The following is a 20,817-nucleotide window of genomic DNA, read 5'->3' on the forward strand; positions in this document are numbered from 1 at the left end:
TGCTTGTCACACAGAAAGAAACCCTCTCAGAATTGCACATGAAAAAACAACAAAAGTTCAGGTCAGGGGAAAGATCAGCACAGTAATTAGTGTTGTCAAAAGACCCGGTACTTCGGTACCAAGTCGGTACAATTTTTTTTTTTAAATGTGACGGTACCAGGTTTCTTTAAGTACCGGTAGTACCAAGGTTCCGTTCAAACCTGGTTCAGCACTATGATTTCCACGAAGCAGAAAACGAGGACGGAATCTCAAAATCCAGTCATGAAAATGAAACTTACATTTTAATATGTACAGTCGTGGAATTTGTCAAAGTTAGCATAAATTAATCAAATCAAATCTCCATATGGACCAGTATCTATGAATCAGTGTTCTGCGCGTCTCTGTGTGAATTAATGAATGGCAGGTTTGTTTACTACATAGACTGAAGCGCATGACACTTGCATTAATTTCAGCATCTGAGCTTCAGAGTTCTCTCTCCATCAAGCGATCTGAACTTTTCAGTTCATCTCAATGGACGCACAGCGCACCTGTATTTGATGCTCTGTAAACTCTTTGTGAAGGCGCATGACTCACCGTCGCTTTACTGATAGCGCTGTTTCTCACACATGCAAAGAGAGAGAGAGCGAGAGTCTTACCACGCTGAATCGGCACGCTATATGTAAACTAATCACAATAAATAAATCACAATATTTCTTCCATGTTTTAATTTTAATAGCAAATCTCCTTTATTTACCAAAAATAAAATGTGTTTAAATTTCATAAATTAAAAGACAAATTAAATTTGGGTGAAACTTGTTTACTGATTTTCATAATTATATAACTTGTAGAAACACTTTAAACACAATTGTAAATAAGTATAAAGAATGGCATTGGTTTTATTTTTAGTGCTAAAAAGTTTTTTTTTTTAATTGTCATATTTTTGTGTTTTGCTTTGGTACCGAAATTGGTACCGAGAACCGTGGATTTTCATTGGTATCGGTACCGAATACTGAAATTTTGGTACCGTGACAACACTAACAGTAATGATAATGTAATGTCAGCTGACTGGTGCCATTTTCTCTACAAAAGCAATAACCTCTCCCATTTAATTTCAAACAACCCCCCCCCAGGGGTCAATCCCGGAGCAATTGAGATCATTCATCTGCTGCTATGAAGTAGCACAGGAAAAACAACAGCTACAGTGATTACATACAGAAACCTTAAGCTACAAAAAAGTACTGTGGTAGTACCATCAGGTCCATATTGTTTTTGTAACCATGGCAGAATGTTCCTAAACTTTTACGGTTATTTTTTTTTTTGAATAAATTATATTCTATTCGTTACACAAAAATCACCTATACTGAATTATTTAGATGTGAGAAATTGTAGAAGTGAGACATCCTCTGGTCTCCAGGAGAGAGGAAGACTTGAGAATAGAGACCGGGGGTTTTTTATTGGGCAATAAATGCTTTCACTTCCACTGCTAAACACACACGTAAACACACCACCCACAACAAACTTGTTCCCTTGAAAGTTAACATGAAATGATTCACAGCCAACAGTCTCCACAATGTGAGGTACTGTATATACAGTGTATTCAGTGTAAAAAGTATATGAACTTTACTTGATAAAGTTACTTTACGTGGTCTCTAAAGACTTAAAAATAAGACTGAAATGGGACTAAAAAAAAAAAAAGACGTCTTGCTAAAATTTTATTTTTTTGAGAAAAAAAAAAAAAAAAAAAAAATGCAACATGCAGATTTATTCCAATGAAGAAAAAAAAAAAAAATAAGACCATCAGCCTCACTAACTGAAATGACTAAATTAACTATTATTCCATTGTGACTTGTCTTTAACACTTACATGGGCAGACGCTTAACCTTCATGAGCTGCCGAAGCATCCTGCAGTCTTTCTCATTCTGAGCATGCTTGTTTTGGTTTCCTCTGCATCTATGCCACGGCCTGTAATTAACGCCCATCTAAAATCATTAACACTACAGCTTAACACGCCAAAGCCTCTGGGGTCCAAAAACCCTCTCTCTTCTCCTGTTCCCCCTCCTCTCTCTTTACCCCTCAGGCTTTCAATTCATTCTCTCTTTTCTTTCTACTCTCCTCATTCCTGAGGATGGCTGGAGTCTGAAATTCTGAAGGGTTGAGGGGGGCGCATAAGGGCTAAATCCCCTGAGAGAAAAGTTGAGAAGATTCATACAATTTCAGAGCCGAGGGGAGTGGGGAGAGGGTGTCACATGAAGAGACCGGACCCCCAACCTTCCCAGGTCATGTTGTTGTGACCACGTCACAGCGAGTGTCAATCAGGAAAGACACAGGGAGTCCTTTCATGGTACGGTTGAGGTTCCAGCGATGTGGGGTATTCCCTAGACCACCTCCTCGTCTCCTTCACACCCCCTCGCACATAGTCAAACAGCACGCCAAAACAACACCAGTGAAACAATCGTTTCCTTGGTGACATCATCTCAGATCTTCCTCGGGAATTGGATGTTTGATGATCACAGAGGACATGGATCAGAGTTCAACTGGATAGGTATGTTGTGTTTAGCCAAATTTGGAAGAGAGGCTGTAAGATCTATCATATTCTCCAATATGTGTCCTCTAGAGTTTCAGAGATCTCAAATGAAACCAGATGATGTGGTATTTCAATTAACTGACATTCTGTATTTGGAAGGAAATACGTCTCTTTCTGTTATACACAACAGTACAAACTTCTGGGATCAGGAAGAGATTTCTTTGAAAAATAAATAAATAAATATAAAATACAACTTTTCAACAACTCAAATTATTATGTATAGATTCAACGGATGACAATTCAACTTTGGTCTAAATTTAGAGATGACTATGGGCCTTTACTGGAACTAGACAGAGTTCACCTCTAACCTAATTCGAACACTGATGACATATTAACCACAAGATATTTACAGATTTTACTTCCTGATACTCCCGAAATACATTAAAAGAAACATCTGATATGTACAGTGACATTCAGCATACAAACGTATTTAAAGAATGCAAGTTTGCAGTAAAATTTAAATGTGTGGTGTGTAGTTTCTGCAAACATAATGATTATATTCAAACAGGTTTCCTGAATACTCATTAACCATTAATTGATACAACAGATAGTCCCACCCCAAACTCACACCATTGGCTGAGTCAGTTTTGCTGAGTGAAGGCGAGTCAGTAAGCTAATAATCAACAAGACTATGATAGTGCCATAGTCTGGAATCAGCCTTACATTTTACAACTACACATTAAAAGGTACTTTAGAAATTATAATAGCATCAAATAGTGTACGCTAAACAGCACACAATCAGTAACAGCAGCAAAGAAGCAGTTACAACAGCACCCTGCCACACACACCACCATAAGACAGATTTAATTCTTTTTTAGAAATCTGTTCTTGCATCTGGCAGGTTTACAGTCCCAGATGTGGACACAGTCGTGCATGGGCCTATAATCCAGCTAATGGCACATAATAACAGAGGAAGCTGGGAAACCAAGAAAACCGTCACTTTTTCCTCTCCATCTCCCCCATCATTCCTTTATTCTTTCATTCCATCCCTTCCCTCAGCCCTGATCAGCTGAAACACACACACAAAACACACGCTCAGGCTTGCAAACACACATTCCTAGAGTATGAGAAACAAACTAAATGCCACTTTTTTTGCCTGCAAAGTAACTCCATCTCACCTCAGAGCGCTCAGGATTTCCATCTCCCCGACGTCGACTCACGTCTGTGACTCTGATCAGTGTTTACAGTCAGATGACATCACCTCTTTAAAAATATCTCAACAACCTCGGTCACAATGCAACTGAAGAGATAACGTCCAGACGAGGCACAGACAGGAAATCGAGGACACATTACAGGAGTGTGGCAGAATCATAAACCAACTGACTGGCCTTTATTTGCATCTGGTCTAAGACTATTGCTGTAGTTGAAAGGTTTCTGGCCTGATCTCTAGTAGAGTTACTCAGCTTGCCTATCAGTCTAGGGCCACAAAGTTAAATCGAATCAAAGTTTTGAAAAAAATCTGAATTTAAAGGAGTAGAACAGTTCACACCACAGCTATGATGGTAACAATACAGGGGAACAATATAATTGGAATTACTTTCTGAACAATTTTTCCCATCTGATGAACAACAAAAACATTCACAGCCATTCAGAATCCCCCGACTTTGAAAGGACGGAGCATTATTTAAAAATTTTTACATATCATGATGTGGGGTTAGTCTGGAACGCAGCCTGTGGACAGCCCGCGGTAGAAAAAATACCCTCTTCGATGGCACAGCTGTCCTGTGAATAAAGAGATAACGTCTCCCTAGAGTGACCAGCTTTGGGAAGCGCCTTTCATTTGCTTGTGGTTGTTTGCATCTCAAGTGAAATTGCATTGTACTTGCACTACTGCTTTATTTTAATAACGCATAGCATATTTTGCAAGTAACTTCGTTGCCCTTTCTGTCGAAATGGCCCTACTTTTCACTCGCTTCATTTGGCTTGCTCAGCTAAATATGTCTGTAGGCGTGTGGTTGCGTGTGTCAACGCGCCCAGTGAGAACACACACAAACACACACACACATATATATACATATATTATATATGTTATATATAAAAAAACATTTAACATAGTATTAGGGGCCATTCACATGTCGCACCTAAAAACGCATGGAAAACACTAGGCGCGTCATTTTCTCCTTCTTTCCAAAGCGCTCGGGCAGTTGCGCTCCTGAGGCATCCGTCATTGCTAAGCATCCATCAGCTGCGGTATCCATTACAACAAGGACACTTCAGTAATGGATTTCCACCACCGAAAAACCCTTGCTATAACTCTGCTACAAGATTTATTTACAAAGAAAAGTAAAAACTCTGCAGTGTTTGGGTGCACCCTGTTTTTAAAAAACAACAGGGAATTTCACCCCGAAGGAAGCTGATTGAGTTGGTTCTTGTCACATGACATGATCTCGATCGGTGCACCCCTATTCGTCGCGATAATTTCTTGGACAATTTATCGTCCAGCAAAATTCGTTATCGTAACAGGCCTATGTCTAATGTAATCATACAAGACTTTTGTATGCATACATTCATATTATTAATGAACAACATGATACATTTTAGACAGGTATAAAGTTATCATATGTAGGGGAGTGCGTTATCGTGTTTACGATGATGAAACAGGATCCAAACAGTTTGGTGGCTTCTAAATTCATCCCTGTTTGGATCCTAAGGAATGAATGGTGCTAAGCTAAATGCTAGCATAGTGGCGCCACGAGCTACAGTGATTGAGTGCACACACTGACATGGGAGAGGTACGTATCAACTCCTCTAAGTTGAGGGAAGAACATAGTGGAATATGGAAAAATGGTGGCGTTTTCCTTTAATTCAATTTGATTCACAAAAGATGTTACTAATCAACTGAAATCAGTATCAACAAAATCCATCTTTGCATTGCATATGTGGCACATCTGAAGTGGCATTTAGATGTATTTACACAGACTGTTTAATGTAGCTCAAAGGTGGCATGACTGCATTGACACTGCAATTACAAATACATAAATAATGTTATGAGAAAAGAGTTACATACTAAAAGTGACATATTCAATAATGTCAGCTCACATGTCATTAAAACAACACTTATGATATTAATGTAGATGACAAGCTTTAAACCCCTAATCATATGAATTCAGAAGACTTGTATCACAGCAGACAAAGTCATGCAGATCTGATACAATATGAGGGCGAGTAAACGATGACTGAATTTTTATTTTTGGGTGAACTATCCCTAAATTGATTATCAAATATATTTCAGTTTAGTATCAAGCTTATCTCCGGGCAAGTCCTGAGGAGAAATAAACATGAAAAAATGTGAAATTGTTATTAACAAGATGAGTATAGGGCTATAATATAAATGTGTACAGCATAGCCCAGATAATTTTGATGAGAAATGTTCCAGTTCATTCTGAAATCTCTAACATTTGATTTCAGACTTTCAAAATATGTTCTCCAATAAATCTCAATTCCATCTAAGAGAATCATTTGTGATATTAAATTTTAATTTTCTTTTCCTTTGGTCTATATAAAAGCTTTACGACAAATCTCAGTACCACTATCCTGTTTAACAGATAAAGGTGTTACCAAACGCTGACACCTCAGACTCCAGAGCATGATCTGGTTCCTCCCTGAAGGCACAATTATGCAGTTACACACCCAGCTGAGCTCAAAAAGCTGACCCTGTTTCTGCCTGCACTGAAACTTTTCCACTCTCACCTTACAGAACTTACAGTAAAAGACACTAGGAGAGAGGGGACAAAAAAATGAGGGACAGTTCAGAGAAAGAAGACAGAAAAGAGATTCCCAGGATCCAAATTCAATGTTGCATAATCCCAATATGAAATGTGATCCTGCCTCTGAGAGCTGACAAGGAGCAGAGGAGCATCTTAACTGGGTCAGGCTGAGTGAATCATATTCTACAGTCACACGGAGGAGTTGCGCAGGGTCACACTGGAGAACATTCTCTCTCATCCTTAACATCCTAATTGCGTCCAGGGACAGAACAAAAATGGAGCTTGAGATTGAGAAAGGAAAAGGTTGATAGGTTCTTTTTAGTCAGTCAAAAACATATTATTTGAACTGCATGATCTGATTCCTGAACAAACCAGTTCTAGGAGTCAGTTATTTTTAGTAAATCAAAAATATAGAATGCAAACACTGTAGTCTGATTCCTGAACAAATGACTCTTATTAGTGAATCAAAACATACAGGGTTGTTAAAAAATGACTCTTATGAACAGGATCTGTTTTGTGAATCAAAACATATAGTGCAACAATGTAGTTTAAACCCCAAACAAACAACTCTTATGAACTGGTTCTTTTTAGTGAACATGAACACTGTAATCTGAATCAAAAATGAATGAATCAAACCAGTTAGTTAAATCAGTACCATCACTAACAGGTTATTACGACAATGAGTAGTTAAAGATGCATAGTTTCAGTCAAACACTTTTAAATTGATTTATTCATGAAGTTCTCACGTAACTCATTTCATAATCATAACCATGAAGTCAATGATCATCGTGTTCTTTATCTAATCTTATCATAACATCCACACTGATGTTTTAACATTACAGGTAATCAGCCAATGTAGACTTTTACAAAAGAAGATTTCTACAAACAAAGAATTCTACAAACTTCCAGCCATGCAAAAGTGGGAATAAACGTGCATGTATGACCAGAATGAACAGGCACCACTCTTCACGCTTTCCCTCCCTCTTCTTCTAAAGGTCATTAGGTCACATTCCTTATCCTGATTTGGGCCTCAGCTACAAACAGGCAAGCTATGTAAGTGTGTATTTGTGTTTCAGGACATCTCTACCAAACATGTTATGCTTAGCAGCAGGTAGATCATCCAATTCATGAAACATCTAAACCAAAGCATCACTAGATCAGTCTGTATAAGAGGCTCTTATGAACAAGCATGCTATAATGCTCAGCAGAAGAGACGAAGATCCATATCCACTCCTCAATCCTGCCTCCAGCAACAGAAGGCTGAAGAGATAAAAGGCCGGGAAAAATTTGGTCTCAGTACCTAAAAATCTGTTTGTGCATTCCAATGCACCTTTTCACGAAGAGGTCAGAGAAAGGAAAGAAAAATAAAAGTTTTGAGATAAACCATCCACAGCATCTGAGCGGAGAAACTTCCCAACTCTATTTTTTATTTTGTCAATGAAAACAGTTCTTAATAAAGTTAAATTAGAATTAACCATTGAATCTTTCCAAGCACCACACAGTAGTGGCGATACTGAATCAAGCAGTGCTTTTAAACAAATGAATCAAATAAATGGTTCAATGAGTCACAGTTAAAGATATGCTGAATTTGGAACCACATACTCATTTTACAATTTCTGCCATTTGAAGATGAGAAAATGAAGTCCCTTTCATTTTTCAAATTGTTTTTTTTTTTTAAGTCTTTGATAGAGTTATGAACCAGTGATGAACCAACCAGAGGTGAAAATACAAACTTTGATCTGAAGCAAAAAAAAAAAAAGATTTGAAAATCAGACTATAAAACAAAAGTACAAGACTTTAGACAAGTTTAGTGGCTTAAATGGGGAAAGAACTTCAAACGTTGTGAATGAAAATCAAGTAAAAAATGAGGGATAAATGTAAAGCTTCATAAAGATGTTGATTTTGTTGATACAGATTCTGTTGGTAATTTCTTTGCCCGTCAGAACCAGGCATTTAGGTTGTTCTATAAAAAAGGTTGTTATTCCAGAAAGAATCAGTGTTGAACAAATCGGTTGAATGAATGATTCAATCACTCATCAGCATCTACTAGCTAAACGATGATATGAAAAGATAAAAGTCGCTGTTGGACGACTACATCACTTCTGGAACACTGCTAGACCAATCAAATTCAAGGACTGGAACCGTCTTGCTCAAACTTATGGGTTTGTTTAAATCTTTAACTATAAATAAAAACAGTTAAAAAAAATCCCACAGAACAATACTGTAGGAGGGAACTGTGGGTTTTTGCTCAAGGGGTATGATGGTGATCAGGGTTCACAGTTATTCTCCATGAATCACCCATTCCTAAACCAGATCTTTACCCACCACGACTACCAACTTTCTCTGTGCTAAAAGCCTACATTTTTCTCTAATGGACCATGAGTTTTTTTTCCATAAGGACATCTCACTTAACCTCAGGGTAACTGGCATTAGCAATAATTCGGCACAACCGATTCGATAACAACAACAAAGACGTACTGACAGCTCAACAGATCATTACTATCACTCTCAGGAAATGATGGACACAGATGGAGCAAAGCATCTGATTTTCCAATTCAATTAGCAACAAGTATTTTGATAACATCAGCTCTCTTCAAATTAGAGAGGTGGTGGACAGAGAACCCAGAGAGTAAACCAGTGGTGTTAAAAAACGGGTTGCTTTGGAAAAAACTTTATATAGCCTGGTGTTATCACCAGAACTAGCCTGAGCCAAAGAATGGTAATGGGACTCTAGAAAATACCTACAAGCATCACATTCTTTTAACGTTTGCGTTTGGGCCAAAAGGCTGTAGGGTTGGGAGGGGTCAGGGTACGCCTATGTGTTTTAAAGGGGGTGTGAGATGCTGACAAATCAGTCCTCACCCTGTGGTCAGGTTATCACCACAGAAAAGTGCATTTCCTTCACAGGACATGATAAGCATCACTTACAATAAAAGATCAGTAGCCTATAGTATCAGAACCCATGTGTTTAACTTTGACAGAGCAAGAGAGAGGTTTTTACTGCTGTTTAAAGACTCTCATATTACAGAAGATAATTTCCACCTCTATAAATACTACAACAGCGACTTAAAGGGGAGAAATCGCTTTTGATGCTCAGGCTGGAGTCTCTAAAGTCAACAAGTCTGCTTTCTGCACCTCAAGATTGGCTCTGGAATGTCGCATGACGTCATGTATTTGGAATCGGGTTTCCTCTGGCTAGAAGATCCGGTCCACGAAATGATCCGCAACCCTGACTGAATGCGTTTTCTTAAATCATATTTTGCGCCAGTCTGTATTTGTTCTTTCACGACTATTCACATTTTAACGCTATCATCGTTATAAGAAAATCATGTGCAAGACTGCAATATTTAAATGCACCCATAGAAAGCCCAACTCCAAACAATTCAAAGATTCTTTCAAGCCGTGACAATTTTACGATGTGTATTAATATATCATAGCCTACATGTCTCTTATTAAGGAACTTCCGCCCGTTCAAATTCTCAGGATGCTCCAAAAACACTGTATCGTCCAATTCCCACTTTTCCTATTCGAAATAAACGTTTCTCGAGTTCAATAAGATTGTTTGTTTTAATAAAACACAGCACGGACTGACTAAGTCCCTTTAAAGAACCAATTATTTAGATCGCTTTTGTGAACCGTTTAATGAATCATTGAAACGATTCGGCTCAAAAGAACGCTATTCTACAATGCACGTTAACTCAGTTTCCCATTAGAACGCTTCTCCGAAGTGTATGTGATTAAGTGTCTATATAGACGGAAATGGACTTTATGTACACAATAGTCAACATACGTCATACTCATTACAATGACGCAAGTAAACAACCCCGCAATTATAAAAGTATACCGACGTGACGCTAAAGCAAACTTGCTGGGAATTGACGTGTCACTTTCCAAATGGCATCTTTACCTGTGTCCTAAAAAAAGTGTTACACTGATAAAGGCAATAAGGCATATGAATGCGACTTGTTCAAATTATACAAAATAGGCCCCTGTGTAAAAAAATAAAAGCCTCATAAAAGCCTCCTCTGTTAATTCTCACTTAGGCATTATAAGAGTCTCTGAATTTAGCTAAGCAGCGTTAATGATGATTACGAATTACTTTTTTATCCTGCATAAAAAGTACACAAGATGCACAGTCTATCATTGAAATTATAGACTACTACTTAAAACACAGCTGTCAAAACAGACACATAAAAGTTAAGTAAATCAGCTCACGCAAGTTTTAAGAGTTTAACGCACTAAGTTTTGATTATGTATCGTTTCGTTTTCCATTAAATGCCCGACTTCCCTTTCCCATCAGAGTCAGCCGGCTCGGGCTTTTCTGCAACTTGAAACTTTGCGAAACAGCATCTCAAATCGCTTCGAAAAATTACATTACCGCGTTAATACTTTAAACAAAACACGTTTACTTACCCCGGATTCAGTAGAACTTGCTTATTAACACTTTAGTCCCTAAATGCCCGTGATAGAAAGCATGTCATTCCGTTGCTGCGAAGTCCACGGTGGACCAGAGCAGACCGGAGTGGAATTCCGCCATGTCCATTATCTGGAAGAGCACATGGGGGGTGTAGAAGTGTACCGTATAACACCGAATACTCTCCCGTACCATCCCATCGGCAAGAATCAGCCCGGATCATGAAGACAAGGGGATGTTAGCTGGTGCTCTTCTGTTAGGATGGACGAGGACAACGTGAAATCAAAAAAGTTTAATTAATTTTCCTAAACTGGCAGTGTTGTTAAAGTTTGCTTTGAAATAGAAGCAAGTTGAACCATACATTGTTTTACCCTAAAGCATGAATAATAATAATTAAAAAAAAATTCCAAACTGTAGGCTTACTACAATAATATTAATAATAATAGTTAGCCTATATATATATTTTTAAAATATACTAACAATTGATGTAAAACTCATCATTGGTTTAAAACTCACATGCTTTGTCCACAAACTTATTAAATTCCTCTTTGTAGGTTCCACATCCTCAAAAATGATATACACAGGATTTTGTTTAGCCGTACCCATACAATGTTAAATTGAATATAATATTTATTACGTATAACTGTATGATATTCCAAACTCATAAGTTAAGCTTTTAAAAGACTTTTGATTTTCCTGATTTGTGGGCCAAATTACTAAACTTAACTCATTATAAAAATGTGATTGACATTTAACGGTATGAGTAAAAATCTACAGTTGCTGTATTTTTAGTTTTCGTTGAAATGCTATTTAATTCAGTTTTTCAAGTTTCATATATTGAATTATACGTAGTTATCAGTGTGAGAATCGGTGACCATATTATTAAAGAGAAACTACAGCGCCACTTAGTGATCATTAACAAAACTACAGCAATCAGATCAGATCTGGGATCAAACCATGCTTTATTAGGACATTACCACGAAGCATGAATTATAACACCAGGATATTATTAACAAGCACTTCAAAACGAGCAGAATTATCAAGATGACCAATATTAGCTATACACAAAAATATCTATATAACAAGAAATGCAATAAAAAGAAAATGTATTACAACATAATACCAGTCAATTCAACTCTGAGACCGTATAGTTATAGTGTATAGTTTCATGAGATTCTTGTAGCAGCTGCTTATTTTATGTATTAAAATTAATCTGCCCCAATATTTATTTTTACCTCAGCATCATCAAATTGGGTAATATTAGGCCTTTTTTGAAAATCAGCAGCAATTTTTCATCTTTTTTTCCAAAAGTTTTGGACAAAAAAGCTCCTATTAAATTCAAAGTTCAGGCCCTTCTCTACCCCGCACTTCAGGCCTTGGACATCAACACTCCCTCTTACCAAAAGAAAGGAAAAAAAATAATTATATAATAATTTATTAAAATTTTAAAAATGAGCAGATTATATTTTTTATTATTAATCTACAAATAAAAATATATAAATAACAAGTGTGTCGAAGCAGGCCCATACAGTAAAAACAGGATACTAATTGCAATAGCTTTCATTTTTCTTGTTTCTCAAATGTTCTGTGTGCAGATGGGAAGACAAGACAGCTCATGTCTCTCACACTCAAGTCTTGCAGCAGTGTAATTTTTTATGTATGCACACACACAAGCATGTAATTGTGCTCTCTGCCCTAGTTTTGGGTGCAGCTGCATGTAGGCGTGACTTCTGCACAGATGTGCATCATCATGCCTTAGGAGTGGACTCCTTTCTGACTGAGTGATACATTCTGAATGCATGCATTTAATTCCTTGGGGAATAAATAATTTGCACTGGAATCTCTGATTTTCAGGGTAGAATCTGTGGAACAGCATCTGTGAAATGGTTAAATATAAACATAAAATAGCTGAATTACAATAATCATGCATTTAATTCAACTTACAAGTGACTATTTGAACCAATTTGTGTAAAACTCAAGGTTTACCATAAAAATAATGGACTTCATCCATAAAATGATTTCCTCTTTGCAAGTTCCAGATCCTCAGACCATACTGTACTCTGTTTGGTTACGTTTCATAATTTCACACTTCCATCAGATTTCACTGTGTCATCAACATGCGATGCAAATTGGTGTTATAATATTTATTGTTATTTTATATATTATCATGATATTTCAAAGTCATGACAGTGAAGAGACAAATCATAAACCTTGCCTACTTATTATTTTGTTGTCGTTGAAGTGTAAAATTTCGTGAATGAAATCTGTAATGAAAAGCATACAAACTGTACAGTCGTGGCCAAAAGTTTTGAGAATAACATAAATATTAGTTTTCAAAAAGTTTGCTGCTAAACTGCTTTTAGATCTTTGTTCCAGTTGTTTCTGTGATGTACTAAAATATAATTACAAGCACTTCATACGTTTCAAAGGCTTTTATCGACAATTACATGACATTTATGCAAAGAGTCAGTATTTGCAGTGTTGGCCCTTCTTTTTCAGGACCTCTGCAATTAGACTGGACATGCTCTCAATCAACTTCTGGGCCAAATCCTGACTGATAGCAACCAATTCTTTCATAATCATTACAATACATTACATTAATTCATTTAGCTGACGCTTTTATCCAAAGCGACTTACATTTGCTATATATGTCAGAGGTCGCACACCTCTGGAGCAACTAGGGGTTAAAAACGTATCCAGACCAGATGCTGGATCAGCACCTAGAAAGGACCTCTATATCCCTGAAAGACAGTGGAGACCAGGACAACTAGAGCCCCAGATACAGATCCCCTGTAAAGACCTTGTCTCAGAGGAGCACCAGAACAAGACCACAGGAAACAGATGATTCTTCTGCACAATCAGACTTTGCTGCAGCCTGGAATTGAACTACTGGTTTCGTCTGGTCAGAGGAGAACTGGCCCCCCAACTGAGCCTGGTTTCTCCCAAGGTTTTTTTTCTCCATTCTGTCACCGATGGAGTTTCGGTTCCTTGCCGCTGTCGCCTCTGGCTTGCTTAGTTGGGGACACTTCATCTACAGCGATATCGTTGACTTGATTGCAAATAAATGCACAGACACTATTTAACTGAACAGAGATGACATCACTGAATTCAATGATGAACTGCCTTTAACTATCATTTTTGCATTATTGACACTGTTTTCCTAATGAATGTTGTTCAGTTGCTTTGACGCAATGTATTTTGTTTAAAGCGCTATATAAATAAAGGTGACATTGACATTAAGTGTCTTGCTCAGGGACACATTGGTGTCTCACAGTGGATTTGAACCCGGGTCTCTCATACCAAAGGCATGTGTCTAATCCACTGCGCCAATACCAACCCATAATCACTTCTTGGAGTTTGTCAGAATTAGTGGGTTTTTGTTTGTCCACCCGCCTCTTGAGGATTGACCACAAGTTCTCAATGGGATTAAGATCTGGGGAGTTTCCAGGCCATGGACCCAAAATTTCAACATTCTGGTCCCCGAGCCACTTAGTTATCACTTTTGCTTTATGGCACGGTGCTCCATCGTGCTGGAAAAGGCATTGTTCTTCACCAAACTGTTGTTGGATTGTTGGAAGAAGTTGCTGTTGGAGGGTGTTTTGGTACCATTCTTTATTCATGGCTGTGTTTTTGGGCAGAATTGTGAGCGAGCCCACTCCCTTGGATGAGAAGCAACCCCACACATGAATGGTGTCAGGATGCTTTACTGTTGGCATGACACAGGACTGATGGTAGCGCTCACCTTTTCTTCTCCGGACAAGCCTTTTTCCAGATGCCCCAAACAATCGGAAAGAGGCTTCATCGGAGAATATGATTTTGCCCCAGTCCTCAGCAGTCCATTCACTATACTTTCTGCAGAAGATCAATCTGTCCCTGATGTTTTTTTTTGAGAGAAGTGGCTTCTTTGCTGCCCTTCTTGACACCAGGCCATCTTCCAAAAGTCTTTGCCTCACTGTGCGTGCAGATGCGCTCACACCTGCCTGCTGCCATTCCTGAGCAAGCTCTGCACTGGTGGCACTCCGATCCCACAGCTGAATCCTCTTTAGGAGATGATCCTGGCCCTTGCTGGACTTTCTTGGACGCCCTGAAGCCTTCTTTACAAGAATTGAACCTCTTTCCTTGAAGTTCTTGATGATCCTATAAATTGTTGATTTAGGTGCAATCTTTAGCCACAATATCCTTGCCTGTGAACGCAATGATGGCCGCACGCGTTTCTTTGCAGGTCACCATGGTTAACAATGGAAGAACAATGATTTCAAGCATCACCCTCCTTTTAACATGTCAAGTCTGCCATTCTAACCCAATCAGCCTGACATAATGATCTCCAGCCTTGTGCTCGTCAACATTCTCACCTGAGTTAACAAGACGATTACTGAAATGATCTCAGCAGGTCCTTTAATGACAGCAATGAAATGCAGTGGAAAGTTTTTTTTGGGATTAAGTTAATTTTCATGGCAAAGAAGGACTATGCAATTCATCTGATCACTCTTCATAACATTCTGGAGTATATGCAAATTGCTATTATAAAAACTTAAGCAGCAACTTTTCCAATTTCCAATATTTATGCAATTCTCAAAACTTTTGGCCACGACTGTATTTTCATTCATAGATGGTGTATTGCAAACGGATATCTGACGTAAATTCAATGTGACGGTACGTATTTATTTTCAAAATAAACGTCTCTGTCTCTATGCTGAATCCGGCAGAGATTATTATTATTTTTTTATTAAAGAAAAAGTAAAATAATAATAATAATAATAATAATAATAAAAAAAGTTTATTTAAATTGTAAATTTTTTGTTATTTAATACAAAGACATACAACCATGAGTTATGTGCACTTATTGGACTAACTGATCTAAAGAGGAAATAAAAGTTAAGCCATTAAAAGATCAAATTAATTTAAAAGCAATTTATAAATGCTTTAAAATTAATATATAAAATTGCACCGAAGTGTCACGACTTCTGGATTTATTAAAGACCTCTGCTGTCAGATAAACACAACTTTTTTTTGTTTTTTTTTTTGTTTAGTTTTGTAGCTCATGACCTTGAGTGACTTCAGCATTCGGTTTGGTAAAATACTACTCGGCTTGGGCAGATGTAAAAAGGATCGAATCCAGCACGACCGTCCGAGTCACAGAAGCGTCTTTTGGAGGAGTGGAAGCACGATTGTTTGAGTCAGCTGCTGCAGGGCACGAGCACAGCTTGAAAAGAAGCGTTGTCTTTTTCCATGGAGGAGGATGGACAGTCGGCAGTACAAGTAGATGATAGTTCATTGTTTCATATATTAAATTGCATAATGATTTTATGCAAATGAAGGATTTCGTTGCATGCATTAAAAGTTGTAGACGGGGGAGAGAGATTTGTACAGCAGTCTCGAGGCGCCCTCATGTGGTTGAGAAAGGATATTATTTGAACTTTTCTTTTCATTACACTTTTTAGTGCTATTAACCTTGATTTGCTCTCTGTTTTTAAAGAGATGGAACCATATTGCCTTCTGTGCATGACTATGGCTGAAGAACTGGAGGCAGTCGTAATATCTGTTGAGTAAGCAATTTTCTGGATCTTGCATATGGTCTTTGTATTATTAAAGGAGTTGTTTAACAGACTCATTTTGTTTTAATTGATTGTTTAGGTACAGACTGGCACCAGATGTACATTTTCCAGATCAGTATAATGATGTTTTTCAGGCCTCGAAACATTTTTTTTAATGTTATGCTTAAATGTGGTTTAACCTGTGCTTCAACACCCCCTCGTACCAGCAGAACGCCCACATTTCCATCCTATACAAATCATTCATGGCCCGCTTTTGGCTTGACTACCTAAATGGTGAGCAGAAACTTTCAGTTTAATACAGGGAGTTTATTATAATTTTTTAGCTAATGTCAGAATGAATTATAAAGTGCAACTGGATTTTATAAACGGGTATAACATTAACTCTAAAATTTATATTTTAGTTTATTTGCATAAACACTTAAAATGCACAATAGAAATATTTACCATTGTGTGGTTTGATAGCTTTCTTACATTAACAGACTTTCTGAAAGTAAACACTGAAACTGGTTGATTTATATATGCACAAATCTTTCAATTAAATTTACGGGGTTATGATATACAATGATACAAAATGAGTCAAATTAGTATTTTTACTTTAGCAAAAAAAACAAAACAAAAAAAACAAAGAATGTATATTGTGGAAAGAAAATAACAATAATGAGTTAAATAAAAAAGCAGTATACGTATTTACTTTAAAAAAAAAAAAAGAAAATAAAAAAAAAGAAAAAGAAAATTTATAAAAGGATGGAAGGGGGAAATTAAAAATATATATCATTTTTGGCCTGACAGAGCTTTCAGGGACAGATATAATTTTAGATAGATAGCACATGTTCATAAAAATGACTCTATGCCATAAAATCTTTTTTCAAAGCATATCATCATGTTTACATATAACTTATGACTGTTAAAACACAACACTACTGGGAAAATGTTCTAAGTCCTGTCTGGGAATTGCGACTTCTTTGGCAGTTTCTTTGCTGCTGGCAGTCAGCAGTTTTGACAAAAGGGAATTTCCTAGAAACCTAGCGGTGTGGTGGTTTAATGAAACACGAGCTGGAAGGGAGTATTTGAGGGAAGCTATCTATCACTGCTAGCACATGGGAACGCCGGGGGGGGGGGGGGGGGGAGCAGATAAGCGGTTCTCACTGGTTTTCCCACCTGTGAGACCTTTACTGTTATTGCACCTTTTGTTTGGCTTTTTTCTCTAATTTGGAGTGTGGGGACAATCAATTTGTTTTGATGTGTTATAGACAATACTATTATTCTCAGGGAAAAACTTTTTAAACAGATGATCTTTGTAATACACCCACATTTATGTCCTCTTTTCTAGCCCTTACTGTTTTGTAACCACTCTGCATGCCAGTTTTTCAAAAATGATACTACTATCTTCTTTCATGTGAGTCAGTGTACACTGGAATTATGTTTCTTTTGATGATGTGCTTTGGAACCATCTCGATTATGTGATTTCTTGGCTACAAAATAAACCATTGATGATGATTTTTTTTTGTGAAAGATTTCACTGCCTATAGGAAAGAAAAATCAATCTCACATTTGTCTCTTTGTAAGGGATCTCAATTTGAAAAACATTTATATACAATGTTTTTTTGTGGAAGACTTCTGCTGTAAAAATTATAATTCAACAAAAGCCCATTTCCACTAATCTCCAGTGACAAACCGATAAACGTATACCTTGCATCTTAATGCTGAGCTGATTACATACTGAAAAGAGACATAACTGAGGAATTATATTGAGGTATAAAAGAGCTACGTCTGAGTTATAAACTTCTCTGGGTGTGTCTTTTTTACTGAAATCAAAAACATACAAAACAGAACAAATAAACTCAGAAGAACTTGAAATGAACTTTGTATATTTCTCTTTTGCATTGACAAAACCTCTTATTTGATTCAGATCCAGTGTTTTTTGCCTCTGTTGTTACTTCTCAAAGATTTTCTATATGTGACTGTGACAGAGGGGTGAATTGCTAACTTTTTAAGAGAACACAGCAGAGTTAGCCTGCAGGCCGAACTGAGATTATCCTGCTGACTGGAGTAACCTGTTATTGTTTGTGCTTTGACAGAGACACTGGAAAAAAGCGGAGATGTTTTTATGTGAACCTACTCAGGAGTATGACAGGTCAAGTCATAAGGCCAAATTGTGAGGCAGTTCCTGTTCCCATCAGCTACATAACCTGATACAAATGTTCAAATATTGCATAATTTGCATTCAGGAAGAGTTTTCATGCCAATGTCTCAAATCCCCACTAGATTATTATGGCACACTGTAATACAAGTAGTCAATAATTAATCAGGAAAAGCTGTGTGAATATTTCAAAGGAAAGCAAGACCCGAGTAGTTCACATACTTAGCGCTTAGAGGAATGTTATCTTTCGCATTGTTCATTGCTTCCTGAATTTAAGGGTAGTTGCTTGCACGGAGCCAGGCCGCCCATTTTTCTGTAAAGCACATCATTGTCAAAACTATTAGTCCAATATTCCTGGGCTGATGACAGTTAGACACTCAGTGACTCATTCAATTGGTTCTTAATAAAAGTCATTAATTGGTTCACAATTGACACTGAATGATTCATTTGTGAATTGGCCTGGTCTGCATTTCCCAAAAGCATTGTAAGCTTAATTGGCACCAAAAGGTCTCTTCAATCTACTTGGCTTACAATGCTTTTAGGAAACGCAGACCAGGACAATTCACAAATTAATCATTCAGTGTAATTTGGGAACTGATTCAAAAACCACCATAAAGTTCACACTAAAAAGAATGATAATGATAACTATACAAGCCTCCACACCAACACAGTAAGATTCTGTTTATTATAAGTTATTTTGTCTGACAAATAAAATGCTCTAGCTCTTTAAAGTCAGATGGATTCTTATATTGGTTGTCAATGTTTTTATCATTTAACAGCTGGAAAAATATCCTTCTGAAAGTGCTTCCGATGATATTGCTCCTCTGTGTCATTACTGCCATAGTTGTGGTGTGGATGTTCTCCTACACATAAAATGATGACTAAACCTAATTATGAGAAACAATTATGAGAACTGATTTGAAATGATCCCATAAGTCATAAGAATGACTTAAAAACAAAAATATCAAAATATGTCTTAAATATGACTTTTTTAAATCTCAGCTTCAACATTTTATCTCATAATTGACTTTGTAGGTCTGTCATAATTTATAACATTTTGTGTTGAAATAGGTTAAAAGGACTTATAATTTTTTCTCATGAATATGACGTACTATGTCATAATTGCAACTTATGTTAAAATTATGACTTTTTGTGACATTTCTGATGTTTTGTGTCAATTTAGACATTTTATGTCAGATTATGATTTTCCCCATCATATTTCATCCCATCCTTTTTTCCCATTCTTTCTCATGCTTTGTTCTGTCCTATCTATGTCAAGAAAATTAGACCGCTTTCTCTTTAAGACTGTACTTTGAGCAGCATGATTGTCTCTGAAACAGTACATTTACCTTTTTTTATAATTAAAGGGATGGTTCAATTAAAAATAAATAAATAATTAAAAAAACTCCATTATTTACTCACCCTAACGTCAAGCCAAACATATAGGACATTCTTTTTTTCTGTGGAACAAAGAAACTGAATAAATGTACATGTAAATTAATAAATGCAAATGAGTGAATGATGACATATTCTTTAACTGTTCCTTGGTAGTGCTACAGTAAAGCTGAAATGTACTTCATTAGATTAATTACTTACACTGGTGCTCACATTACATCATGTACATCACTGAGTGGTGAGATTCTGATGAACATTTGAGCCTGTTTCATGTACCTTTCAGTACTTGACATGTCAGCTTACGCATTTGCTCGCAGAGTCAGAGTGTAGCTCATCTATCACACCCCACCCAAGAATGACCATATGACTTTCACAGCTTCTTAATAGAGAAATACTGCCAAGTGTAAAAGCACACAACATCCCTCTAAGCCTTCACATTTTTATCTACATAAATCAGCCGAGGAAATCTTCTCCTCCTTAGTGGTTTGAGACAGACTTTCTCAGCGATCTCTGACCTGAAGCGCATGTCTATTTGAAAACGTAAGTAAATATATATAGCATGCATTTATTTCAGCTCTGATGGCTATGGATGGAGCGAGGGCAGGCCGGTCCTCAGGACTATCCTCCCACATGGCGACGTGGCAATCAGCATCAACCTCTGCCTTTTTCACCCCAGAGGGAAAACTAGGGAATCTCACGGCCTCTGCAGCTTAGTTTAAAAATCCCCAAGGAGGGTAGACCAGCCCTGAGGTCCTATTGTTAGTTCTCGCTTTAGCTTGCTATCAGTTTGGAAAAGTGCATAGTAATACAATGATATCACAGTTCAGCTCTATATAACTGCAGTGAACCTAAGGCTGATATGAAACAGCTCTGAGGCTTTTTGTCTAGTGGAATTACATTCAGGACCTTGAGTGGTGCTTTCCTGTTTAAATGCTGCTATGCTAGGGCATTGCAAATTGTTGCAAGAGTGTTGCTATGTGTTCAGAGAGGTTGCCACTAGCCAGGGTGTTGCTGTGTGTTCTAAGAGTTTGCTGGGGTGTTGC

General features: G+C 37.3%; 1 protein-coding gene across 1 annotated transcript in view; it reads right to left on the bottom strand.

Annotated features, from left to right (window-relative positions):
• LOC132124117 (fibronectin type III domain-containing protein 3B-like) overlaps window positions 1–10,842 on the bottom strand; it is a 54,973-nt gene extending 44,131 nt beyond the window's left edge. Inside the window, exon 1 of the mRNA XM_059534952.1 lies at window positions 10,684–10,842. The gene's annotated coding sequence lies outside the window, so the exon portion shown is untranslated. The remainder of the gene's footprint in view (window positions 1–10,683) is intronic.
• Between the last annotated feature and the right edge of the window lie 9,975 nt (window positions 10,843–20,817).

Source organism: Carassius carassius, chromosome 42, assembly GCF_963082965.1.
Source record: "Carassius carassius chromosome 42, fCarCar2.1, whole genome shotgun sequence".
Classification (NCBI taxonomy): domain Eukaryota; kingdom Metazoa; phylum Chordata; class Actinopteri; order Cypriniformes; family Cyprinidae; genus Carassius; species Carassius carassius.